Here is a 26,090-nt window from a genome sequence, read left to right as displayed (position 1 = left end):
TATATATATACATACATACATACATACATACATACATACATACATACATACATACAATGTAAACTGTGTGTATATATATATATATATATATATATATATATATATATATATGTATTGCATTATTTATATTCATATTATGACTTCTAATGAATGCTGAAGTGAAAGTATTCCTTCTCATGTGCTGGTCGCTCTGTTGATGAAGCTCTAGGTCGGCCGTGACGAGTTGGTCTCAGATCCTCACAAGGAGTCTGACTGTTTATTCTTTTCCCGCTGCGGATAGAATACTGTGAAAGTCAACTCCTGGTCGACACGGGGCCCTGTCACAAAGGATCGTACACAGGAAGCTAAGTGATATTTTATTCTTTACTTTGGAGTTATTTGCATTACCTGCACATGGGGGAGTGTTTGTATTCGGAAAGACATCCGATAGTATTACCCTATAGAGAGAGGAGATGTGTCTTATGTTGATTCTTCTCTATAACATGGCGGCGGGTTGCCGTGCGACTGCAGAAGAAATGCTGAGGCTGAATCCGAGAGATACTGGAGTGTTTCCCTGGGACGGTGTACCGCTGTTGGGGAGGCCTCAGTTCAGTCAATCTGTGCAGATACCACGGGTAAGTCTAACTTCGTGAGTTAGATTCCCTCACAACGGTTGGTGACTCATTCGGTTGTGGGATGCAGTCATTTTAACCGGTTTGATACCCTTCTTTTTTTTCCTTTTCGGTGCAGATTGTGGAAGGTGAAAAGGTAAGAGTCCTACTTACGTTAGGTTCGCAGAAGCGGATGTTGTTTTCTGTTTCTACCACATCCACCACCGCATGTCGCTGGGTCTATCTGGCTGGAGCCCACTCTGGTGGGAACTCGTCTACTACTCTTCAGTCAGTCCGGGAATGGACTTGGACCTGTGAGTTACTAATAGAATCCAAAGGGGGACATGCTGGAGTTTACAGATGATTCCCCTCACTGATTTATCGAATAGATCTTAGCGATTCCCCTCTGGAAGGGGAGGTAGTATGCAACGCCATACCAGAGTTGCGTCAGGTTCAGGACATTGTCCTGATGTCCCTAAATAAAATAAAAAAATGAAAAATTTCTACTTACGAAGGGAGCCCCAGCACGTTCAAGTTCAAGTTTATTGTCATCAGCCAAAACAAGTTGACAGACGAAATTACATTGTACAAAGCATCAAGTAGTAGCAGGTGACAACATAAAACAAACATATAAATTAATCATTCATTTAACATACGTACAGCAGATGGAATAAAACTAACCCTAAACCGGTTGGTACGAGCTATCAGAGAACGAAATCTCTTTCGCGATGGAAGTTTTACAAAAAGCATATTAAAAGGATGCGCACTATCTAGTAAAATACACCTGACTTTGCTTAAAACCCTACTCCTATACAAATCATCAAAGCTAGGCAATGGCATGCCAATGATTTTACTTGCCGTTTTCCTTATCCTTTCTAATGCCCATCGATCTTTTAGAGTACAACCACCATACCATGCCACGATCCCATAACTAAGAATGCTCTCTATCGAGCACCTGTAAAAATTTAACATGGTCTGAGCACCAACACCTGCGGCCCTTAAACGCCGCAGGAAAAAAAGTCGTTGTTGAGCCTTTTTTCCTATCAATAACAGGTGCTCAGACCAAGTCAAACATGACGAGATCTGAATGCCTAAAAAAACGGAATGAGGTGACCATTTCCACTTCCTGATCACCAACAAACACTGGTGACTTCGGCAGCTGCCTTCTCCTAAAATCAATAACAGTTCTTTTGTCTTCCCACTATTTAAAAATAAATGATTTTCATTACTCCAATCGACTAACTTTGCAACTTCCGTCCGATATGCCAGCTCATCATCACCACTAATTAACCCAACTACGGCAATATCATCCGCAAATTTAATCAATTTAACTGATACGTCCGCTGATACACAATCATAAGTAAACAATGAATATAAAAAAGGACTAAGAACACAACCCTGGGGTACACCTGTATTAATTTGTGCCTCGCCAGACCTAATACTGCCCATTTTGACCACCTGAGGACGATTTGTCAAAAATGCTAAAATCCAATTACAAGTAAAACAATCAAGGCCTAGTGCGGATAATTTATTAATCAAGGACATTGGAATCACTGTGTTAAAAGCCGAACTAAAATCAACAAATAAAATCCTAACATAGGCATTACTCTCTTCCAAATGAGACAGGGTAAAGTGCAACAGTGAAATAATCGCATCATCAGTGCATCGGTTTTGTCTGTAGGCAAACTGAAATGGGTCAAAATCGGCAGGGAAAAAAGATTTAATATGATTCAGTACCAGTCTCTCAAAACATTTCGTTATAAGAGGTGTTAATGCTATAGGCCGATAGTCATTTAAGCCTTTTGCTAACCCTTTCTTCGGGACGGGGACAATACTAGTCATCTTAAAGCACCTCGGCACTACACAGTGCATGAGTGATAAATTAAACAAAACTGTCAATATTCCACACAATTGCTCCGCACAACCATGGAGAACCTTCCCTTGAATGCCATCAGGCCCTGCTGCCTTACCGGGATTTATTTGACGCAGACATTTAGCCACTGTGCCCTCATCAAGTATTAGGGGGGTATCACCCATACTAGGACACAGCGGTAACTGGGATAAATTGTTGCTCTCCTCAAATCTACAATAAAATAAATTTAAATCCTCCACCAGTGCCTTACTAGTCACACCATAATCACGCTTCTTAACTTTACACCCCGTCACCTCATATATCAGCTGCCACAAACTCCTCGGATTCCTATTCAGGCAACTAAGATCTTCGATCTTTTTTGAGTAGCTCATTTTTGCCTTTTTAATACCTACCCTAAGTTGAGCCCTAGCAAGTCTTAAAGCAGCCTGATCACCAGCCCTAAAAGCTCTATCCCTAGCTTTAATCAAAGCGCGAACCTCCCCATTTAACCAAGGTTTCTCATTGGGGAAAGTTTTTATTACCTTCCTTATCGTAACACTCTCTATACATGTGTTAATATAGCAAAAAATCAGAGAAGCCAATAAATCAGTCTCAATTGATCCATTGATCAAACTCTCTTCAATAAACAATTCCAATTTGTAAATTCCAACATATCCTGTAACCTCATCATTGCCCCATCAGGCCAGATAGTAACAGTTTTAACCTCAGGCTTTGCTCTTTTAACCTGTGGTTTATAAATAGGCCGCAAAAATAGGGACAAATGATCAGAATTGCCAATATGAGGACAAGCGAAAGTCTCAAATGCTAAACTTAGATTAGAATAGACCTGATCTAAAGTGTGCGTACCCCTCGTGGGAACCAACACATACTTATGAAATCTTGGCATAACTTTATTAAAATCCGCCTGATTAAAATCACCTGCCACAATAAAACATGCTTCAGCATAACTAGTCTGTAAAGAACTTACGACATTAAAAAGAATCTCCAAAGCCTGATTAACATTCGCACTAGGGGGTATATAAACAGCAACAATAATTATAACAGAAATTTCCCTAGGCAGGTAAAAAGGTCTACACTTAACAATCAAATATTCAATATCCACTGAACAATGAGAAGGTAGAAAAGGTAGAAAAGGGGTTAAATGCGGTTTTCTCCGCATTCGGCTTACCTTGGTTGATATCCAGGATTGTCTTTGCCATTTCACCGGAGTGATGGCAGTATGATGGGTTTCTTTCAATAGTAAGAGCCATTGTTATTCTGTACTGAGACGCTCTCCTGATTAAGGCAAGGTCAAGAAACAAGTGGTGCAAATCGTTGTTTCTCTCTGACTGTTCTTCAACACAGGGAATGGCTGTTGTTCTCAACGACGCAGATGTCGGAGGTGGGTATCAGAGTAGATACTGAACGGTTGAGGTTCTGTGTTTTCCTGTGGAAAGAGGTCTGAGGATCCAGAGTCGGATCAGATTTGCAGTGACAATCCATCAATATGTTCCGTTGATGAAGAAGATGGTGCGGCCTAAGAGGCTTTTCAGTGAGCAGGTCAAATGCCAGAGTGGTTTTCACGGGGCCAGTTGGATATGTCTCCCGGGTCTCGCCTGCACATGTGCAAAAATATAATACTAATGGCCAGGATATCGCTCCTGTGCGGTCTGCTCAGTTCTCACCTCCTAGACGGACGAAGGTTCGGAATCCGGGTGGAGATCCTGGTGTCCTTGCATGCAGATCTCCGAGACTGGGGAGCAGTCCTCGCAAGGGAAGTATTTCCAGAGTAAAACGTCAAGCTGGGAAGCTTGTCTGCAATAAATTTCTTGGATTAAGAACATATGTTTATTGATCTGCCCGTGTTAATTCTGTCGGACGACTGGACAGCAGTGGTGTAAGTAAGCCGCTAGGGCGGAACAAGGAGCAAAGCGGCAATGGCAGATGCCGTGAAAGTTTTCCGATGGGTCATAGGACTGGTAAACGCTATATTAGCAGTCTTCGTTCCGGATGTGAACGACTGAGAAATAGATTCCTCTGCAGATGCTATCTCCATCAGGGAGAAATACCGTCTTCATCGAGAAGTTCACTGAAGCGACAAGTCTTTGAGGAGTGCCTCAATTGGACAGGTTGGTGTCTCGCCTAAACGAGAGATCTCTGGGATATTGTTCCAGGTCAGGGGACACTCAAGCTATAGCAGTGGACGTCCTCGGGACCCCTTGGGTGTTTTCAGTTGGTCTATGTGTCCCCTCCGTTTTCACTCTTCTGAAGGTGATAAACGTAAGACGTACAAAGGTTCAGATGATCCTCATTGTTCCAGTCTGAATATGGAGGGTTTGGTATCCAGTTCTTCAAGTTTTACTCATAGAAGATCCCTGGCTTCTTCCTCTACGTGAGAAAGTGTTACAGCAAGATCAGGGTGTGTATCAAGACTTACCGCGGCTGCGTTTGGCGGCGTGGCGGTTGAACGCCATATCCTAGCCAGAAAGGGTATTCCCAGTGAAGTCATTTCCACTTTTCTTCAGGCTAGAACAGAAGTAACGGCGAAGCCTTGCCACCGTGTTTGGAGAGAATATGTGTCTTGGTGTGAATCCAAGAAGGCTACTACGGTAGCTTCAGCTGGGTTGTTCTTCTCCATTCTTTGCAAGCAGGTGTGGGTGCAGGCCTAAAGTTAGCCTCCATTCAAGTGCGGTTTTGGCCTTATAAATTTTCTTTCAAGAAAGAATTGACGACCTTTCCGGAAGTTAGGACCTTCGTGGAAGGAGTACTGCACATCCGACCTCCATTTGTGCCCCCATTGGCACCGTGGGACCTTGACGTGGTCACAATGATTGGAACCTTTCTGAAAGGTTGTGTTAAAATTTCTCTCTTGGAGAGTAGTCATGCTTGGCTTTGGCGTCTGCAAGGCGGGTGTCGGAAGTAGCGGCTGGGTCTCACAAGAGCCCCTGTTGATCTTCCAGGTGGTTAGAGCGAAATTGAGAACTCGGATTATAGTTCTGCCATCAGTGGTTAGGCGTTTCGCAGAAACCAGCCTATTTGATGCCTGTGGTTACTTAAGATGATTCAAGGTCTCTAGATGTAGTCAGAGCTTTGAGTATTTATGTCGCCATTCTGGCTCAGATTGCGGAAACAGAGGCTCTGTTTGTCCGGTATGCTCCCAGCGTGATTGGAGCGCCTGCGTCTCTGCAGTCGGTTACATGCCTGATCTGTGATCCGAGTCGGCGTGCTCGTTCTACGGCTGGATTGCCATTACTGAATTCGGTGGTGACCCATTTTTCTAGGAAGGTGGGCCTTTCTTGGGCGGATGCCCGGGGAGTCTCGGTGATTCAACTTTGCAGAGCAGATACTTGGTCGGGTTCAAACACTTTTGCTAAGCTCTACAAGTTTGATACCCTGGTTGATGGGGACCTCATGTTGCTCAATCGGTGCTGCAGTCTCGTCCGCACTCTCCCGCCCGGTCTGGAGCTTTGGTATAAACCCCATGGTCCTTACGGAGTCCCCAGCATCCTCTAAGATGTATGAGAAAATAGGATTTTAATACCTACCGGTAAATCCTCTTCTCTTAATCCGTAGAGGATGCTGGGCGCCCGTCCCATTGCTACTGTGTCTGTAGTTATTGGTTATGGTTACACTATTGTGGTGGTTCTTTTTCTGTCGGGCTGTTGCTGATGTTGTGCATGCCATGGCAGGCGGTGTCTTATTATTGGTTGTGTTGACACACTGGTTGTGTTACATACTCTCTCAGCATGTGGCTGTGTATTTTTCATGCCGTTGGCTGGTCTTCTTTTGAATGCCACGTTCTGCGGTATGTTCGTGGTGTGAGCTGGTGTGACAAACGATAAATGATTTCCTCGAAATGTCTGTCTCCCTGGGCACAGGTTTCTAACTGAGGTCTGGAGGAGGGGCATAGAGGGAGTAACCAGTCCACACCCATTCAAAGTCTTATAGTGTGCCTATGTCTCCTGCGGATCCCGTCTATACCCCATGGTCCTTATGGAGTCCCCAGCATCCTCTACGGACTAAGAAAAGGATTTACCGGTAGGTATTAAAATCCTATTTTTCTCACCCTTGCCGCTGTTAGACATGATGAATAAATCACACACCTTTACAGTGTTAGTACACAATTTGTGACTGTAATCACTTTAAAATGTGTTTTAGTGACATGCAATCCGACCCTACCCTGCTTTACACCAGTCATTTCTCTAACGTCCTAGTGGATGCTGGGGACTCCGTAAGGACCATGGGGAATAGACGGGCTCCGCAGGAGACTGGGCACTCTAAAGAAAGATTAGGTACTATCTGGTGTGCACTGGCTCCTCCCTCTATGCCCCTCCTCCAGACCCCAGTTAGAATTTTTTGACCTGCCAGAGCTGGGTGCTCCTAGTGGGCTCTCCTGAGCCTGCTAGTAAAAGAAAGTATTTGTTAGGTTTTTTATTTTCAGTGAGCTTCTGCTGGCAACAGACTCACTGCTACGTGGGACTGAGGGGAGAGAAGCAAACATACCTGTTTACAGCTAGGTTGCGCTTCTTAGGCTACTGGACACCATTAGCTCCAGAGGGTTCAAACACAGGCAGCTGTCCTCGATCGTCCGTTCCCGGAGCCGCGCCGCCGTCCCCCTCGCAGAGCCAGAAGAACAGAAGCTTGAAGACGGCGAAACCGGCGGCTGAAGACTCCTGTCTTCATTTAAGGTAGCGCACAGCACCGCAGCTGTGAGCCATTGCTCCCAGCACACTTTCACACTCCGGTCACTGTAGGGTGCTGGGGGGGGGGGGGGGGGGCGCCGTGGGCAGCAATTGAAGTACCTTTTGGCATAAACTACATATATACAGTCAGGCACTGTATATATGTAAAATCCCCCGCCATTTTTCTCACACAGAAGCGGGACAGAAGCCCGCTGCTGAGGGGGCGGGGCCTTCTTCCTCAGCACACCAGCGCCATTTTCTCTTCACAGCTCCGCTGGAAGGACGCTCTCCAGGCTCTCCCCTGCAGTATCCAGATACAAGAAGGGTAAAAAGAGAGGGGGTGGGGCACATAAATTTAGGCGCAAAAGTCATATAATCGGCAGCTATTGGGTAATCACTTATTATAGTGAATATCCCTGGGTTATATAGCACTGTGGTGTGTGCTGGCATACTCTCTCTCTGTCTCCCCAAAGACCTTTGTGGGGTCCTGTCCTCAGTCAGAGCATCCCCTGTGTGTGTGCTGTGTGTCGGTACGGCTGTGTCGACATGTTTGATGAGGAGGGTTACGTGGAAGCGGAGCAAGTGCAGATAAATGTGGTGTCGGGGCCGACACCTGATTGGATGGATATGTGGAAGGTCTTAAATGACAATGTAAACTCATTACATGAAAGGTTTGACATTGCAGCCGGGGGACAGCCGGGCTCTCAACCCGGGCCTGCCCAGGCGACTCAGAGGCCGTCAGGGTCTCATAAACGCCCACTATCTCAGTTGGTTGACACAGATGCCGACACGGAGTCAGACTCCAGTGTCGACGATGATGAGGCACAATTACAGCCTAAGATGACCAAGGCCATCCGCTACATGATTATTGCAATGAAAGATGTATTACACATTTCAGAGGTTAACCCTGTCCCTGACAAGAGGGTACATATGTTTGGGGAGAAAAAGCAGGCAGCGACTTTTCCCCCGTCACATGAATTAAATGAGTTATGTGAAGAAGCGTGGAGCTCCCCTGATAAGAAAGTAGTGATTCCCAAAAGATTACTGCTGGCGTACCCTTTCCCAACAACGGATAGGTTACGTTGGGAATCCTCCCCTAGGGTAGACAAGGCTCTGACACGCTTAACTAAGAAGGTGGCACTGCCGTCTCAGGATACGGCCGCCCTAAAGGAGCCTGCGGAAGCTATCTTGAAGTCAGTGTATACACACTCTGGTACTCTACTGAGACCAGCTATTGCTTCAGCCTGGATGTGTAGCGCTGTAGCAGCGTGGATGGATACTCTGTCAGAGGACATAGATGGCCTGGACAGGGATACTGTCTTGCTAACCCTGGGCCATATAAAAGACGCCGTATTATATATGCGGGATGCCCAGAGGGACATTTGCCTGCTGGGCTCTAGAATTAATGCAATGTCCATTTCTGCCAGGAGGGTCTTATGGACTCGGCAATGGACAGGGGATGCCGACTCTAAAAAAAACACATGGAGGTTTTGCTTTATAAGGGTGAGGAATTGTTTGGGGTTGGTCTCTCGGACCTCGTATCCACAGCGACAGCTGGAAAGTCGACTTTTTCTTGCCTCAGGTTTCCTCACAGCCTAAGAAAGCACCGTATTATCAAATGCAGTCCTTTCATTCTCTGAGAAGCAAGAAGGTCAGAGGTGCATCCTTTCTTGCCAGAGGCAGGGGTAGAGGAAAGAAGCTGCACCATGCAGCCAGTTCCCAGGAACAAACGTCCTCCCCGGCTTCCCGGCTTCCACTAAGTCCACCGCATGACGCTGGGGCTCCACAGGCGGAGCCAGGAGCGGTGGGGGCGCGTCTCCGAAAATTCAGCAACCAGTGGGTTCGCTCACAGGTGGATCTTTGGGCTATACAAATTGTATCTCAGGGATACAAGCTGGAGTTCGAAGTGACCCCCCTCACCGTTACCTAAAATCAGCCTTGCCAGCTTCTCCCACGGAAAGGGAGGTAGTCCTGGCGGCAATTCACAAGCTGTACCTCCAGCAAGTGATAATAATGGTCCCCCTCCTTCAGCAGGGAAGGGGTTACTATTCCACACTGTTTGTGGTACCGAAACCGGACGGTTCGGTAAGACCCATTCTGAATTTAAAATCCTTGAACATTTATATGAAAAAATTCAAGTTCAAAATGGAATCGCTCAGAGCGGTCATTGCAAGCCTGGAAGAGGGGGATTTTATGGTATCTCTGGACATCAAGGATGCGTATTTGCATGTCCCCATTTATCCACCTCACCAGGAGTACCTCAGGTTTGTGGTACAGGACTGTCATTACCAATTCCAGACGTTTGGTCTGTCCACGGCACCGAGAGTATTTACCAAGGTAATGGCGGAAATGATGGTACTCCTTCGGAAGCAAGGAGTTAGTTATCCCGTACTTGGACGATCTCCTCATAAAGGCGAGGTCCAGGGAGCAGTTGTTGATCAGCGTAGCATACTCTCAGGAAGTGTTGCTACAGCACGGCTGGATTCTGAATATTCCAAAGTCGCATCTGATTCCTACGACGCGTCTGCCCTTCCTGGGTATGATTCTGGACACAGAACAGAAGAAGGTGTTTCTCCCGGAGGAGAAGGCTCAGGAGTTAGTGACTCTGGTCAGGGACCTCCTGAAACCAAAACAGGTGTCGGTGCATCACTGCATGCGAGTCCTGGGAAAGATGGTGGCGTCATACGAAGCCATTCCCTTCGGCAGGTTCCATGCCAGGATCTTTCAGTGGGATCTGTTGGACAAGTGGTCCGGATCGCATCTTAAGATGCATCGGCTGATCACCCTGTCCCCGAGGGCCAGGGTGTCTCTTCTGTGGTGGCTGCAGAGTGCTCATCTTCTCCAGGGCCGCAGGTTCGGCATACAGGACTGGGTCCTGGTGACCACGGATACAAGCCTCCGCGGATGGGGGGCAGTCACTCAGGGAAGAAACTTCCAAGGCCTGTGGTCAAGTCAGGAGACTTGTCTGCACATAAATATACTGGAATTAAGGGCCATATACAATGCCCTGAGTCAAGCGGAGCCCCTGCTTCGAGACCAGCCAGTGCTGATTCAGTCAGACAACATCACGGCAGTCGCCCATGTAAACCGCCAGGGCGGCACAAGAAGCAGGGTGGCAATGGCGGAAGCCACAAAGATTCTTCGTTGGGCGGAGAATCACGTGCAAGCACTGTCAGCATTGTTCATTCCGGGAGTGGACAACTGGGAAGCAGACTTCCTCAGCAGACACGACCTCCACCCGGGAGAGTGGGGACTTCATCAAGAAGTCTTCACACAGATTGCAAATCGATGGGAACTGCCACAGGTGGACATGATGGCGTCCCGCCTCAACAAAAAGCTACAAAGATATTGCGCCAGGTCAAGGGACCCTCAGGCGATAGCTGTGGACGCGCTAGTGACACTGTGGGTGTTCCAGTCGGTATATGTGTTTCCTCCTCTTCCTCTCATACCCAAGGTACTGAGAATCGTAAGAAAAAGAGGAGTGAGAACAATACTCATCGTTCCGGATTGGCCAAGAAGGACTTGGTACCCAGAACTACAAGAGTTGATCACAGAGGACCCATGGCCTCTGCCTCTCAGACAGGACCTGTTGCAACAGGGGCCCTGTCTGTTCCAAGACTTACCGCGGCTGCGTTTGACGGCATGGCGGTTGAACGCCGGATCCTAATGGAAAAGGGCATCCCGGATGAAGTGATTCCTACGCTGATTAGAGCTAGGAAGGATGCGACAGGAAAGCATTATCACCGTGTATGGCGAAAATATGTTGCTTGGTGTGAGGCCAGGAAGGCCCCTACAGAGGAATTCCAGCTGGGTCGATTTCAGCACTTCCTACAGTCAGGTGTGACTATGGGCCTAAAATTAGGGTCCATAAAGGTCCAGATTTCGGCCCTATCCATTTTCTTTCAAAAAGAACTGGCTTCATTGCCTGAGGTTCAGACGTTTGTAAAGGAAGTTAGGCATATTCAGCCCCCTTTTGTGCCACCAGTGGCACCTTGGGATCTTAATGTTGTGTTGGATTTCCTTAAATCCCACTGGTTTGAGCCACTTAAGACCGTGGATCTAAAGTATCTCACGTGGAAAGTGGTCATGCTGTTGGCCTTAGCATCGGCTAGGCGTGTGTCAGAATTGGTGGCTTTGTCATGTAAAAGCCCCTATCTGATCTTCCATATGGACAGGGCAGAATTGCGGACTCGTCCCCAATTTCTTCCAAAGGTGGTATCATCATTTCATTTGAACCAACCTATTGTGGTGCCTGCGGCTACTCGGGACTTGGAAGTCTCCAAGTTGCTGGACGTAGTCCGGGCTTTGAAAATATGTTTCCAGAACGGCTGGAGTCAGGAAGACTGACTCGCTGTTTATTCTGTATGCACCCAACAAGCTGGGTGCTCCTGCTTCGAAGCAGACTATTGCTCGCTGGATCTGTAGCACGATTTAGCTGGCTCACTCTGCGGCTGGATTGCCGCATCCAAAGTCAGTGTAAGCCCATTCCACAAGGAAGGTGGGCTCTTCTTGGGCGGCTGCCCGAGGGGTCTCTGCTTTACAGCTTTGCCAAGCTGCTACTTGGTCGGGTTCAAACACATTTGCTAAGTTCTACAAGTTTGATCCCTGGCTGAGGAGGACCTTGTGTTTGCTCATTCGGTGCTGCAGAGTCATCCGCACTCTCCCGCCCGTTTGGGAGCTTTGGTATAATCCCCATGGTCCTTACGGAGTCCCCAGCATCCACTAGGACGTTAGAGAAAATAAGAATTTACTCACCGGTAATTCTATTTCTCGTAGTCCATAGTGGATGCTGGGCGCCCGTCCCTAGTGCGGACTTCTTCTGAATTACGTGTATATAGTTATTGCTTGATAAAGGGTAATTGTTATGAGCCATCCGTTGAATGAGGCTCAGTTGTTATTCATACTGTTAACTGGGTATGGTTATCACAAGTTGTACGGTGTGGCTGGTATGAGTCTTACCCTGGATTCCAAAATCCTTTCCTTGTAATTTCAGCTCTTCCGGGCACAGTTTCCCTAACTGAGGTCTGGAGGAGGGGCATAGAGGGAGGAGCCAGTGCACACCAGATAGTACCTAATCTTTCTTTTAGAGTGCCCAGTCTCCTGCGGAGCCCGTCTATTCCCCATGGTCCTTACGGAGTTCCCAGCATCCACTACGGACTACGAGAAATAGAATTACCGGTGAGTAAATTCTTATTTTTCATCTCAAAACATTTCCAGGATAAGACCTTTTCTCACCCAGGATGCCACCAAAATCATTATTCACACACTTATTACTTCCAGTCTGGATTACTGTAATCTCCTCCTACCTGGCCTCCCTGACAATTACCTCTCTCCACTCCAATCTATCCTCAATGCTGCAACCTGGCTCATCTTCCTCACCAAACGCATTACATCCACCTCCTCTCTCCTACAAGCTCTTCAGTGGCTTTCCTTCCCTTTCATAATCCAATTCAAACTTCTCTCACACTCACTAACAAAGCACTCTCCCATTTACATCTCTGACCTTATCTCCCTTTACTCTCCCAACCGTCCTCTTTACTCTGCTAATGCACGCCGACCCTCCTGTCTTCTGATTACTTCCTCTCACTCCTATCTCCAAGATTTTTCACGTGCTTCTCCCTTTCTCTGGAATTCTTTACCTCTCCCCCTCAGACTCTCCCCACCGGGATCCGGTCTGAAGATCGACTGTGTCTAGGTCGACAATGTTTAGGTCGACCACTATAGGTCGACAGTCACTAGGTCGACATGGATGGAAGGTCGACAGGGTTTCTAGGTTTACATGTGTTAGGTCGACAGGTCTAAAGGTCGACATGAGTGTTTCAATTTTTTTTTCTTTTTTTCAATTTTTTCATACTTAACGATCCACGTGGACTACGATTGGAACGGTAAAGTGTGCCAAGCGGTAGCGGAGCGAAGGCACCATGCCCGAAGCATGGCGAGCGAACCGGTGCACTAATTTGGGATCCCGGTCACTCTACGAAGAAAACAACACCAAAAAAAAAAAAATCCTCATGCCGACCTTTAGACCTGTCGACCTAGCACATGTCGACCTAGAAACCCCGTCGACCTTCCATCCATGTCGACTTAGTGACTGTCGACCTATAGTGGTCGACCTAAACATTGTCGACCTAGACACTGTCGACTTGATGAACCACACCCCTCCCCACCACCCTATAGAACTTCAAACGAGCTCTTAAGACCCACTTCTTTACCAAACCCAGCCAAATCTCATCCTAACCCTCTGTCCCATGCTTGGTCTACCCCATCTGTGTCACCCCTGTCTGTCTGCCCCTCCCCTTTAGAATGTAAGCTCACATGAGTAGGGCCCTCTTACCTCATGTGCTAATCCTTTTCTTACTTTACTAATCCAAAACTGCCCAAATCCTGCAGTTTTTTGGCTACCTTGAATCTTATCTCTGTCGTCTACTGGTGTAGTTATGCTTAGTTACCCTGTTCTTGTCCTACATTGTCTTCAACTGTAAATCACTGTTTTCCTGTTTTGATTATGTACATATGTACTCTGTAATTGGGCGCCGCGGAACCCTTGTGGTGCCATATAAAGGGTAATAAAACTAATACTAATAATAATACAGGTTGAGTATCCCATATCCAAATATTCCGTAATACAGAATTTTTTGAGTGACATTTTCTGATGGCTCAATGTACACAAACTTTGTACTACACAAAGGTATTAAAAATATTGTATTAAATGACCTTCAGGTTGTGTTTATAAAGTGTATATGAAACATAAATAAATTGTGTGAATGTACACACACACTGTTTAATGCACAACGTTATTATAAATATTGGCTAAAATTACCTGCAGGCTGTGTGTGTAAGGTGTACATGAAACATAAATGCATTCTGTGCTTAGACTTAGCTCCCATCCCTACAATATTTCATTATGGTATGCAGTTATTCCGAAATACGAAAAAATCCAATATCCAAAATACTTCTGGCCCCAAGCATTTTGGATAGGGGATACTCAACCTGTAATAATAATAATAGGAGGCGGCATAGAGGGGAGGAGTCGGCACACCCAGTTGAAGAAAGTTAAAGTGCACTGGCTCCTTTTGGGCCCATCTATACCCCATCGTACTAATCTGTCCCCAACATCCCTTATGGATGCTAGAGAAAAATACACTGTACACAGCAGCACCAACACTCTTTTCATGTTGTCTTGCAGAGTTAGGTTAACCCATCAGGACTGGTTCAATGGGATTATGTGCAAAATGGTTTAGTTGTTTCCAAAGCCTCTTAAGTAACCGAGGTAGGCACAGAATCTGGTGAACCTTCATGGTGTACTTTTCACAGACATTGTCCTATGTAGATAATTCCAGCTCCTGTACCATCGATAAGTTATAAACATAAATGTCTAAATCACATAGACATGATACAACATCTTCACAGTCTACACTTGTTTAGCTGAGGACTCATTGCGCTTGCGGACAGTCTCAGCACAGTGGACATACCTGAGCTAATTAATGCTAGGTAAGCCATTCTATCAGAAGTAGCAGAACCTGTGTTAGAAACTAAGGCAGCTGTGTTTAAACCAGAGGTTCTCAAACTCGGACCTCGGGGGCCCACACAGTGAATGTTTTGCAGGTCTCCTCACAGAATCGCAAGTGAAATAATTAGCTCCACCTGTGGACCTTTTAAAATGTGTCGGTGAGTAATTAATACACCTGTGCACCTGCTGGGTTACCTGCAAAACATGCACTGTGTGGGCTCCCGAGGACCGAGTTTGAGAACCTCTGGTTTAAACGTTCCAAAACAGCTGATGGAAAATTATGTTGGGTTAAGCCCAATATTAAAAAAGGGGTATTATTATTGCGCTTGATGTACTAAAATAAGTAGATAAATAAATGTTAGTGTATATTTGTTTGCTTCTACTCAAAATTATCACACATAGAACTTGCTTCCAAAGTTTATAAAAGTTTTACTAAATTCAAAATATACATAACCACAATTAATCACAGACTTAAAATTCCATATGTACTCAAGGAATTGAATGATATATTCCAACCACACTGATTAAGAAAGCTGGATGTCCTTTCACACTGTTAGGTGACGGCAACAATGTGTCTCTTGTAATAATATACAGACACGTCCGATCTGTTACATTAGCGGTTTTCACTGCAACAAGATTGCTAAGTGCCTATAATAATGTATATGTCTCTCCAGTCCTCCTGCTACTGGTGTCCCAGTGCAGAGGATAATGTTGTGTTATAATTACCCGGACCAGCGGGAATATACAATGTGACAGCGCAGGCAACCGGAGAAAAATCCTTATAGCGCTCAGCCGGAGCGTGATGCAGGACGCCAGCCGCCGGCATTAGTATGGTGCAGATCTCTGTTTTGGCAGGCGGGAGGATGGCGCTCCTATTACCGCTTCAGTTGCAGCCGCTGGAAATCACACTTCAGTGCTCGTAGTACAGGTGCCTCTTGCTCAGAGGGGCCGGGGGTACTATTCTCCACTGTTTCTAGTCCCGAAACTGAATGGGTCCTCTCGGCCCATTCTCAATCTCAAGGCATTGCACAGGTTTGTGAAACTTTCCAAGTTCCGTATGGAAGCCCTTCGCTCTATAGTTCTGGCCTTGAAACCTGGGGATTATATGGTCTCCCTGGACATACAGGATGCTTACCTGCATATTCCTATAGGAGTGTCACATCAGCAATACCTGAGGTTTGCGATTGGCAACCTCCATTACCAGTTTCGGGCGTTACCTTTTGGTTTAATTACGGCTCCGCGAGTCTTCACCAAAGTTATGGCGGTGGTGACGGTGGTACTTCGCCGTCAAGGGGTCAGGATACTGCCATATCTGGATGACTTGTTGATCCTGGCAAATTCCCCTGAACTTCTCCTACGTCATCTGGATATGACTGTCCGGTTTCTGCAAGCTCCCGGGTGGCTCATCAACTGGAAGAAATCCTCCCTGGTCCCTGCTCAGAGCATGGTGCACTTTGGGAGCGCTATTGGACACTCACAACCAGCGATTGTTCTTGTCCCAGAAGAAAGTCCTGAAGATTCATGACAGGATTCATTGCTTCCTTTCTCGTCCGCAAGTGTCGATACATTCGGTGATGCAGATGCTGGGCCTCATGGTGTCAGCATTCAACATGGTGGAGTATGCTCAATACCATTCTCACCCTCTCCAGAGGCTGATTCTAGCCAAGTGGGACGGCCTGCCTCACCGGATCAGGTCTCAAATGATTTCATTGAGTCCGGAGGTCCGTCTGTCGCTGCTCTGGTGGCTCCAGGACCAACAATAGTGCAGGGCCGTCCCTTCTGGATACCCAACTGGGTCCTGTCGATGACAGATGCCAGTTTAAGAGGTTGGGGCATGGTGATGGAGCAGCACTCCTTACAGGGTCGGTGGACCAAGGAGGAATCTCTCCTCTCGATCAACATTCTGGAGTTGCGGGCGGTCTTAAATGCGTTGAACCTGGCCCAGCATTTAATTCAGAACCGTCCTGTTCAAGTACAGTCAGACAACGCCACCACAGTGGCTTACATAAATCATCAAGGCGGCACTCAAGGCCGTTTGGCAATGAAGGAAGCCTCACGGATTCTACAGTGGGCAGAACGCCATCTACCGGCAATGTCGGCAATATTCATTCCGGGAGTCCTGAATTGGTAAGTGGACTTTCTCAGTCGTCAGGACGTGCATGCCGGTGAGTGGGGCCTCCATCCAGATGTTTCAACTCGTCGTGGAAAGGTGGGATCTTCCAGAGGTGGATCTGATGGCGTCCCGACACAATCACAAGGTTCCGGTCTTCGGAGCAAGTACAAGGGATCCTCACGGTGCCGTGGAGGTTTCGGCTGCCGTACGTGTTCCCTCCGGTGTCACTCCTGCCCAGGGTAGTTCGGAAGTTCAAGCAAGAAAAAGGAAATCTGCTTCTCATAGCTCCGGCGTGGCCCAGACGGCGCTGGTTCTCAGACCTGGAAGGCCTATTGTCAGAGCGTCCACTTCTACTTCCACAACGCCCAGACCTCCTCGTTCAGGACCCTTGTGTCTACCAGGACCTAGTCTGGCTATCTTTGACGGCGTGGCTCTTGAAGCTTCCGTCTTGAGGGCTAAGGGTTTTTCTGAAGAGTTCATTAAAACTATGTTGCGGGCCTGGAAACCGCCATCTGCTCGGATTTACCATAGGGTCTGGCATTCATACTTTGCTTGGTGCGCATCTAACAATTAGGACGCTTCCAAGTTTAGTACAGCCAAACTTTTGGCTTTTCTGCAGCAGGGCCTAGATTTAGGCCTGCATCTGGCCTCCCTCAAGGTTCATATTTCTGCCTTGTCGGTGTGGTTTCAGAGAAAAATTGCGACTTTACCTGATGTTCATACTTTCACTCAGGGTGTGTTGCGTATCCAATCTCCCTATGTCCCGCCTGCGGCTCCTTGGGACTTGTCGGTGGTTTTGGAGGCATTGCAGGAGCCTCCATTTGAACCTCTTGGTTCAGCTGATCTTAAGTGGCTTTCCCTTAAGGTTGTGTTCTTGCTGGCTATTGCCTCTGCTAGAAGAGTGTCGGATATGGGGTGCCTTGTCTTGTAGTTCCCCATATCTGATTTTTCACCGTTATCGGGTGGTTCTTAGAACTCGTCCCGGATATTTACCTAAGGTGGTTTCTTTGTTCTACCTTAATCAGGAGATTGTGGTTCCAGCCTTTGTCTCTCCTGATTTGTCTCCCAAAGAGCGGTCTTTGGATGTGGTACGGACTCTCCGTATCTATGTGAAGAGAACTGCTTCTATTCGAAAATCTGATTCTTTTTGTTTTGTTTGTATTAAACAAACGTGGCTGGCCTGCTATCAAGCAGACCCTGGCCAGATGGATTAGAATGGTGATTGCACATGCTTATGTGAAGGCTGGTCTGTCAGCTCCTGCTCATATTACGGCTCATTCTACTCGTCCTGTTGGACCTTCTTGGGCGGCCCAGCGTGGTGCGACCCTTGATCAATTGTGCAAGGTGGCTACGTGGTCCTCCGGGAACACGTTCATAAGGTTCTATGCCTTCGATACTGCCGCTGTCCAGGATGCTTCCTTTGGACGCCGGGTTCTTGTGCCCGCTACAGTGCGTCCCCTCCCATAAGGAACTTCTTTAGGACATCCCCATTGTCCAGACTTGTGGAGCCCAGTGTACCCCGCAGCAGAAAACGAGTTTTATGGTAAGAACTTACCTTTGTTAAAACTCTTTCTGTGAGGTACACTGGGCTCCACAAGGCGCCCACCCTGACGCACTTAGCTTCTTTAGGTTGAGATGGCGTTAGCCGCTGACACTTCTCTTGTCGTGAGAATGTGGTGTATGTGGCTACTAACCGTTGTCATCTCTTTTCCTGCTACTGCATTGGGCTGGTTAACTAAAACTGAGCTCCTGTGCTGGGAGGCGGGGTGATATAGGAGGCGGCGCTGTGCATTCTGGGAACAGTCAAAGCTTGAGTCTGTTGGTGCCTCGGATCAAGATCCTACTCTACACCCCATTGTCCAGACTTGTGGAGCCCAGTTCTTACCATAAAACTCGTTATCCATTCCTGCCTGAAGTAATGCTAGAACCCTAGAAACTCTGAAAGATTTTGGGTCCATACCTCTTCCATTGCACGAATGAATATAGGCTTGCTATATTTGGTGGTAAATAAGAGCCAAGGAAGTTTCCCTTGGTCTGAGCATCTGTGAGAATCCTCCGGACATCAGGATATAGACTTCAAGAGCCATGCCGTCAAGACAGTCGATCCAGATATCTGTGATAACAAGGACCCTGCATTAGTAGATCTGGGTGTAGAGGAAACAGTAATGGCATTTGACATTTTCTGCGGATCTTTGTACCAACGCCTTCTGGGCCAAGCCGGAGTGATTAGAATCCTGGCATCCTTGTTGTATTTTCCTCACTATCCTGGGTAGCACGTAAGTGAAATGAAATTCCCATTAAAAAGACGTCCACAAAGATCACTCCTTGATCCTTTGTTCCTGACCCGATTATGGGCTCTTTGTTGTTCAGATGGGACTCCTTGAGGTCTATCTCTGGCCAATCCCACTTTTTTACCTGAGTATGAAACGACTTTAGGGTGCAAAGCCCATTCGCTTACGTGAATGCCGTGTCTTCTGAGAAAATCTGCTCTTCAGTTAAGTGCTCCCGGAAAAAACACTGCGGACAAGGCTGGAAGATGTAGTTCTGCACACTTTAGTATGTGACTTACCTCCTTTCTTGCTGTTTAGCTGCGTGTTCCCCTCTGAAGGTTGATGTACACTACTGCCATTTCCTTGTCCTTGCGGATCTGGACCGGTTTTCCTTTAGGAGTGTCCCGTGCCTGAATCAGGACCTAGTATATGACCCGAAGTACTAAGAGGTTTATTAGCAAGCAACTTTCTTCTGTGACCCATAGTCCCCGGAATCATAATCTTCCAGACAATGGCCCCCAGAGCCCTGAAGCCTGGCATTTGTTGTTAGGATCTCCCAACCTGATATCCAGAAGTGTGTTCTCTGGTCTAGATGGAATGTCTGTAGCCCCCAGGCTACTGACTTTCGTACCATTTTGCCAGTACCACGTACTTGTTTGTGTTATATGGACAACACCTGGTGTTCCCAGGTGGTCTCCCATCCAGGTACTAACCAGGTCCCCCATTGCTTAATTTGCAAGATCAGGTGAGATTGGACATATCCAGTGTGGTATGGCTGTAGATAGTTATTGTCCATCTGGCCCACCTACACCACCTGGTTTTCACAGGTGGTCTTTTATCAGAGAATTTAACCAGGCACAACACTGCTTAACTTCCAACATCAAATGAGATTGGGCATATCCAGTGTGATGCGGCTGTAGATGGAAACAAATGCTGGAGAGGTATTGAGTGGAATTGTGCCACTCCACCATGTCTATTCACCATCAAACCCATCATTCGCATTACTGCGTGAATTGATATTGTTTGACTGTGTAACAACTCCTGAGTCCTTAACTGCACCTTGGATATCTTGTTCCGCCATAACTATTTTCTGCAGACTTGAATTCAGTGAGTCATCCGTTGTTACGGAACCAGAGATGATTTTGCCAATTTATGAACCACTCGTGCCTCTGCAGACAAGTTATTGTGTGTTGTAGATGGCACAAAAACCTTTCCTGTATTTGTGCCAGGATAAAAAGGTGGTCAAGGTATGACCATTTTCTTTTCACCTGCTAGCGGATATAAACTGCCGTATTCATTTTGGTAAATATTCTGGGCCTGTGGCTAACCCAAAGGGTAAGGCCTAAAACTGAAATGTTGCTGAAGGATGGTAAACCTAGAGATAACACTGATGGACAGTGCTATAGGAGCCTGAAGGTAAAATTCCTGACTTATCCAGGAATACTATGTAATCTACTGGATTCCCACCAAACTATGGAGTGCCATGTCTCCATGTGAACCATATTACCCACATTTATCTGTTTAGACTTATTGAGAATGGGGCTAAGGATACTTTTTGGCCCATGTTGGAGTAAACCCCACCATTGTGCATGGGTTACCGGAATGACTATTCCTGACAAAAGCAAATTCTGAACTGCTTCATGCAAATCCCTCACCTACGCGTCTACCCGAGACGGGCTGAAACAGAAGAACCTTCGAGGAGGATGCTTCTAGAAGGGAAAGCATAACCTAGTGATACCGCTTCTTGCACCCAGTCATCTGTTTGTAGACTGCTACCAGATCTGTGCAAACTGAAGAAGTCGGCCCCCTTCTAGTTTGCAAACTGGTCCTCTTGGGGCTGTTGCGTTCCTTTATGACCGACATGGCCGAAACCGGTGTGGAAGGAAACATGACCTTCTTGGAGTCTGTTTCTTACTGCAGAATAACTGTTAACTCCTTCCCAAACAGAATCTTCCAGCCAAGACAAAGTTTCCAGAACCTTCTTTGATTCTGAATCAGCTTTCCATGTGTGTAAGCCAAACTGCTCTGCGAGCAGCTATTGTTAATGCTGATGCCCTAGAACATTAGTGTCCATATGAGTTATATGGGATTCTTGCTCCCTTGCAAGCGCTGAAAACCTGTCTTCAAGTACCTCAGCCCAATGTACCTACAGCACCTGGTATTTCAAGGTGGTCTCCCCTCCAAGAACTAAGCAGGCCCAACACTGCTTAGCTTCCAAGATCTAGTGAGATTGGGCCTATCCAGTGTGGTGTGGCCGTAGATTGCAAGGTGAAGTCACGGCTGGCTTTATGACTGCCCCAGAGAAAGACAATGTTTTTTTTGAAAACCATTCCTCTTTTGACGGCAGAGGCCATATAGATTTTAGCACTATCAATGACGTGTGTCTGTTTTTGGAGACACTTCCCTATTTTATACAGTCCCCAGCTGGAAAAAGATATTAGAATCCGATTTACCGGGAATTCTATTTTATTCGGTGTAACCCAAACCTTTTTCCTGAATTCTGCCCTCGTGAATAGGCCCTTTTTGGGACGTTTAAACAAAGGTGCCTTATTTTTTAACCGAGGCTCTACTGCCTTTGACAGACTAGCCTTTTCTGCTCTCATTTATTCAGCTTATTCATTTAGCTGATACCTTTTACCTGTTCTTCGTATGCTGAAGTAGAGTATATAGAGCTTTCATCGTCTGATGAATATCATGTGTAGCCTGTTAAGTCTATTTATTTACATTCGGTTCATCATACCATAAGTAGTGAGCTGCATGTATGGGTTAATAGTGCACCCTATTCCTGGTATTGAAGCTGTAAGAATGAATTTTTCAGCAAAACAGGACAAGGTCTGTGCAAACATCGCCCTAATGGGTCTATCTATACCTGATGTAGATCAGGGATGTATTTTGCTGAACAGCAAACCATTTTGCACATGAACCATACTGTACCAGATCATAGAGGATAATACAGTTTTTGCAAAACAACAAGATATGAGTGTTGGTGTTACTGTAAATGTACCCTCGTCACCTTTGCCGCTCTTAGACATGATAAATAATCAGCACTTTCACAGTGTACTACACAATTTGTGACTGTAATCACTTTATTTTTCTAAAGTGATATCAATGTGACCCTACCCATGCACCTGCATTGAGGATCAGAAGATTAACCGACAATCATTTACATTAAGTCAGCAATCACACTAGCAGTCAGTCACATGTTATATATTAGTCATATGAGCATATTATCAGCTACAAACACATTTCAAAGTATGTAGGACTACTTATTACTGAATTCTGTTCTATACAGATCTTTACCGTATTCAGACGCATTGCGAAGAAAACCACAGTAATGTACACACATATGCAATAGGCACTAAAGTTAACTATTCATACTGACAAAAAGCAGATAGATATTTTAGTGCTGTATCACCCGTACTCAGTAAAGTGGGATACAGGGAGACTCACCCCACTTCCAGGATCGATCAATACGTTAGCGAACGCTGAGTGTATCGAGACGCTACTAGTGTACACTGCCGCTCCGGTAATTTTAGTGAACACAGACGCACTGTGCAAGCAGATGCACCGGTCGTACTCTCCTTGCGGTAGTGCTTAGTGTACACAGACGCAGCGGCCTATGCTGCGACCGAGACCCTTCGTGGTAGCGTCTGAGACTGAAGTGAGGCAATCCGTTCATGGCGGGAGACCGACGGAAACTGGTCATGATTTGGGGGAGGCGACCAGGAGAGCTTCTGACTCCCCACCGCTGACAACCCTAGGGATTGCAGCCTCATGCTACTCCTGGTTCCTTATGATCCCTAAGTCCTCGCGCTGGATCACTCGTGGTGGCGGTGCGCCAGCTACTGTTTGGTAGTCTCCTCCCAATACAGTGCGGCTGTGTCCATTCTTCCTCTACTAAGTGGAATCGATGCCTTACTTTCTCCCCATGCTCCGGCCACAGCCTCGTAATGTCTGCTGGACCTGCTAGTATATCTGACAGACGCCCGTCGAGACAGCACTTGTACCGTGGATAAGCGTTGTTGCGACCCGGTGGAGAGTTGTTGGAGCGACTCTTTCTAATATGCTTGTAAGACGCTGGTAGGAATTATCACTCGGCAAACATAGTAAGACTATAACAATAAATTAATAAAGCCTAGGGCTGCCAAACAACAGCAGCCCTGTGACCATGGTCCGGCTCCTGCCGCACCAAACAAAAAACAGATTTGCCTGAGCCAGTGGGTGGGATATATGGACGGGCCCGTTGCATCCTGGGAGGACTGAAAGCTTGTGATTGTTTGGTGCCAATACGCTGTCGCGCCATCATATCCCATTGATATCCTATGGAAACCTGTGGACCGTGCCGGAGAAAAACAGGTTATCACAGCTAATTCAATACTCCCCTATGTGTAATTAGAAATATGCACATATACATAGAAATATACAAATGAAACTAATCCCCTGGTGGGTAAAGTTATACTTAATGGTATTTTTTGTTTTTAACAAGATCATTATAATTAAACATTAAAATACTCATTCAGGCCATCAAAATCCCATTATTTTTCTTTCATAGCCCTTTAAAGTATACTTTAAGGTTCATTGTAAACCAAAAGGGACGTTAAAAAAGATTAAGTAATGGAATGTATAATAAACTTTCGGAGTCGGGCAAGATTGATGAAACATTTTTTACTGGAATCTCCATATTTTTATTGACCAAGGGTAAAAATTTCAAAGTGATACGTGTATTAGGCACGGAGATGTTAATTTTTTTTTCCAGATACACCTCACAAAAAACTGAGCATCAGGAGTGGCATTTCCAAGCAATTTTTTTTTTAAACTTTGACCCCCTATATCTCAAAAACTGTGAGGCATAGAGAAGAAAAAAATGGCATGGGTTAGTAGCTATGTGGTAGTAGCAAATGTTCAAAGTATCATGAAAATCTGAGTCGGTGGGTGTCATGCCTGGGTGAACTGACATGGAATGACCCTATCCTCATGATCCTCCAAATCTAAGTCATAACCTGACAGGGGAGTAGACCTGTCCCGTCTGTTAGGCTTGCTCTTGGACGGGTGCTTCTTGTCTACCATATGTTGGAGAGATGCTGACACTTGCACCAACTGAATGAACGACTGCAGCAGACTGAGACTCATGAGCAGGTAGAACACTGATGACGTGGCCTGCACCTGTAGGTGGACTAGCAGGGGGAAGGGGTGCGGGGGTTGCTAATCTTATTAAGCAATTGCAACATTACCTGTGAAAGTGCATATGCTCATGCTGGTTCCTGATTGGAAGCTGTTGTCGGAGGACGACCTGCTGCGTAGCAGTGAAACACCGGACATACAGACCTTCTTGGTCCTGAACCTGAGGGGAAAACGCTTCAGCACAGGTTCTACAATTACTCAACAAGTTGCTTTGACCTTGGAAGATCTATTAATAAAAATCCAAGGATGTCCCCACACACAAGTTGCCAAACAGTGGTATGTTAATAAGAAGTGCAATGAATGTTGGTGCGCCTCAATATACAAATATGCTGGGCTAAGTAAAAAGAGATAGAAGTGTGAATGCCAATAGATAAGTTGGTGTTCACTCTGGAGTAACAATTTTAGTATCTATATCGGATAGAATAATAAAACAACCAAATGAGAGGTACACACAGTGATTTAGAAATAAGGAGACAGCGCAGAAATAAAACCTACTTCTATTCACTTACTACAAGCACACATAACATTGAATGCAGTGAAAAAATAACAAACAACCCCAAGAGGGGAGAAAGGAGCAGTATGTGTAATCTGACCACGAGATTGAGACCACAAGCAACTGACTCTGACCTCCCCCCTAGCCAGGAACTACTTTCCTGTGTGACTAGTTCCTGGGGGAGGGGTCTCTCTCTCTATGAATGAGTCACTATTTTCTTTGTATATGCTGATCAGGTTGTCTATGAAAACTGCCAAAAGGGTTGGCTTGAGTTCCCTGTTCACTGTATCATTCATTGTTCTAACAGTGATTTTAGCTTTTATACATATAATCATAACTATCTGTTGCAATGTCCCACAACTTCACAACAAGTATCAAATTAATCTACACACCAATCTGCTTGTTTTAATAGTAAACAAGACAGGTGTATCTGGTTCCGTTCAAATAATACACATTCATGACATTAATTCAATAGGTAATTTTAAATCACCGTGATGTCTGGTGCTTGATATTATTATAATTATGTACTGTATGAAATAAGTGTCGAATCCATCTCTGTGGCATGTCCGTGTAAATGCGTGAGTTACCATATATTGCTGTACTCACTGCGCATATTTGCAATTATAGTGACTTAAATGTGTGTAGTTTGTATGTTCTCTTTATGTAATCTTTTTGACTTTGACAGTCCACCCTTTGGCAGTCAACAATAACTGCCACTATCTAAATAATCCAAACAGAGAAATATATGTTATCATGAAATACCTCATTATGATTGGGAGTAGGGAGGAGAGGAGGAGGTGGGAAATGTATGACCTAGTGAGATAGTAATAGCATGTGTGTATGAAATCCATGTCTGAGGGGTCATGTATCATCGTGCCGTACGTGTTCTAAATCAAGCTTCGAGGTATTGCGAAGTATACATTTGAATCCTTCTTATCCCGTATTAAGGGTCTGTGGATGGCCTATCACTCTACCGAGCTCTTTTTGGCTTTTGGTTGCAACAAATGGGGTGCACATTAGTTGATGATACATGAAGGGGGAGAGTATGTGAGTGCGGATATGTGAGAATCACCTGTCGGCTATGTGAGATACTACCTGGAGGTTGTAGAGATGAAGATAAGAAACAGACATTATAAATGCAGTCATATAACTATGTGAGATTTAATATACAGTCGCCGATTGGGGTCTTGTCGGTGTCTTGTCTGATGTACATGTTGTCTGATGTCTCGCGGTGCTTTTGCTGTAAGTGGTGAACAAAAGCTTTTCCAGTGTCCATAAAATTACAGTCTCTGAAGTATTGGGTGTCCGTGACACAGTTCATCTATGGTCTGTATAAAAGAGGTTGTCAAATTCTTCTTCCAAGTGGATGTCCTTGTACCTTGGAGAAAAACAAAGGAGA

General features: G+C 45.9%; 1 protein-coding gene and 2 pseudogenes across 1 annotated transcript in view; 1 reads left to right on the top strand and 2 right to left on the bottom strand.

Annotated features, from left to right (window-relative positions):
* Positions 1–26,090, top strand: part of EDC4 (enhancer of mRNA decapping 4) — a 1,121,437-nt gene that overhangs the window by 114,413 nt on the left and 980,934 nt on the right. The window lies entirely within an intron of this gene.
* On the bottom strand, positions 19,682–19,800 carry LOC134971349 (5S ribosomal RNA; annotated as a pseudogene).
* On the bottom strand, positions 21,161–21,279 carry LOC134971259 (5S ribosomal RNA; annotated as a pseudogene).

This window comes from Pseudophryne corroboree, chromosome 11 (assembly GCF_028390025.1).
Source record: "Pseudophryne corroboree isolate aPseCor3 chromosome 11, aPseCor3.hap2, whole genome shotgun sequence".
Classification (NCBI taxonomy): domain Eukaryota; kingdom Metazoa; phylum Chordata; class Amphibia; order Anura; family Myobatrachidae; genus Pseudophryne; species Pseudophryne corroboree.
This window is presented reverse-complemented; position numbering and strand designations above follow the sequence as displayed.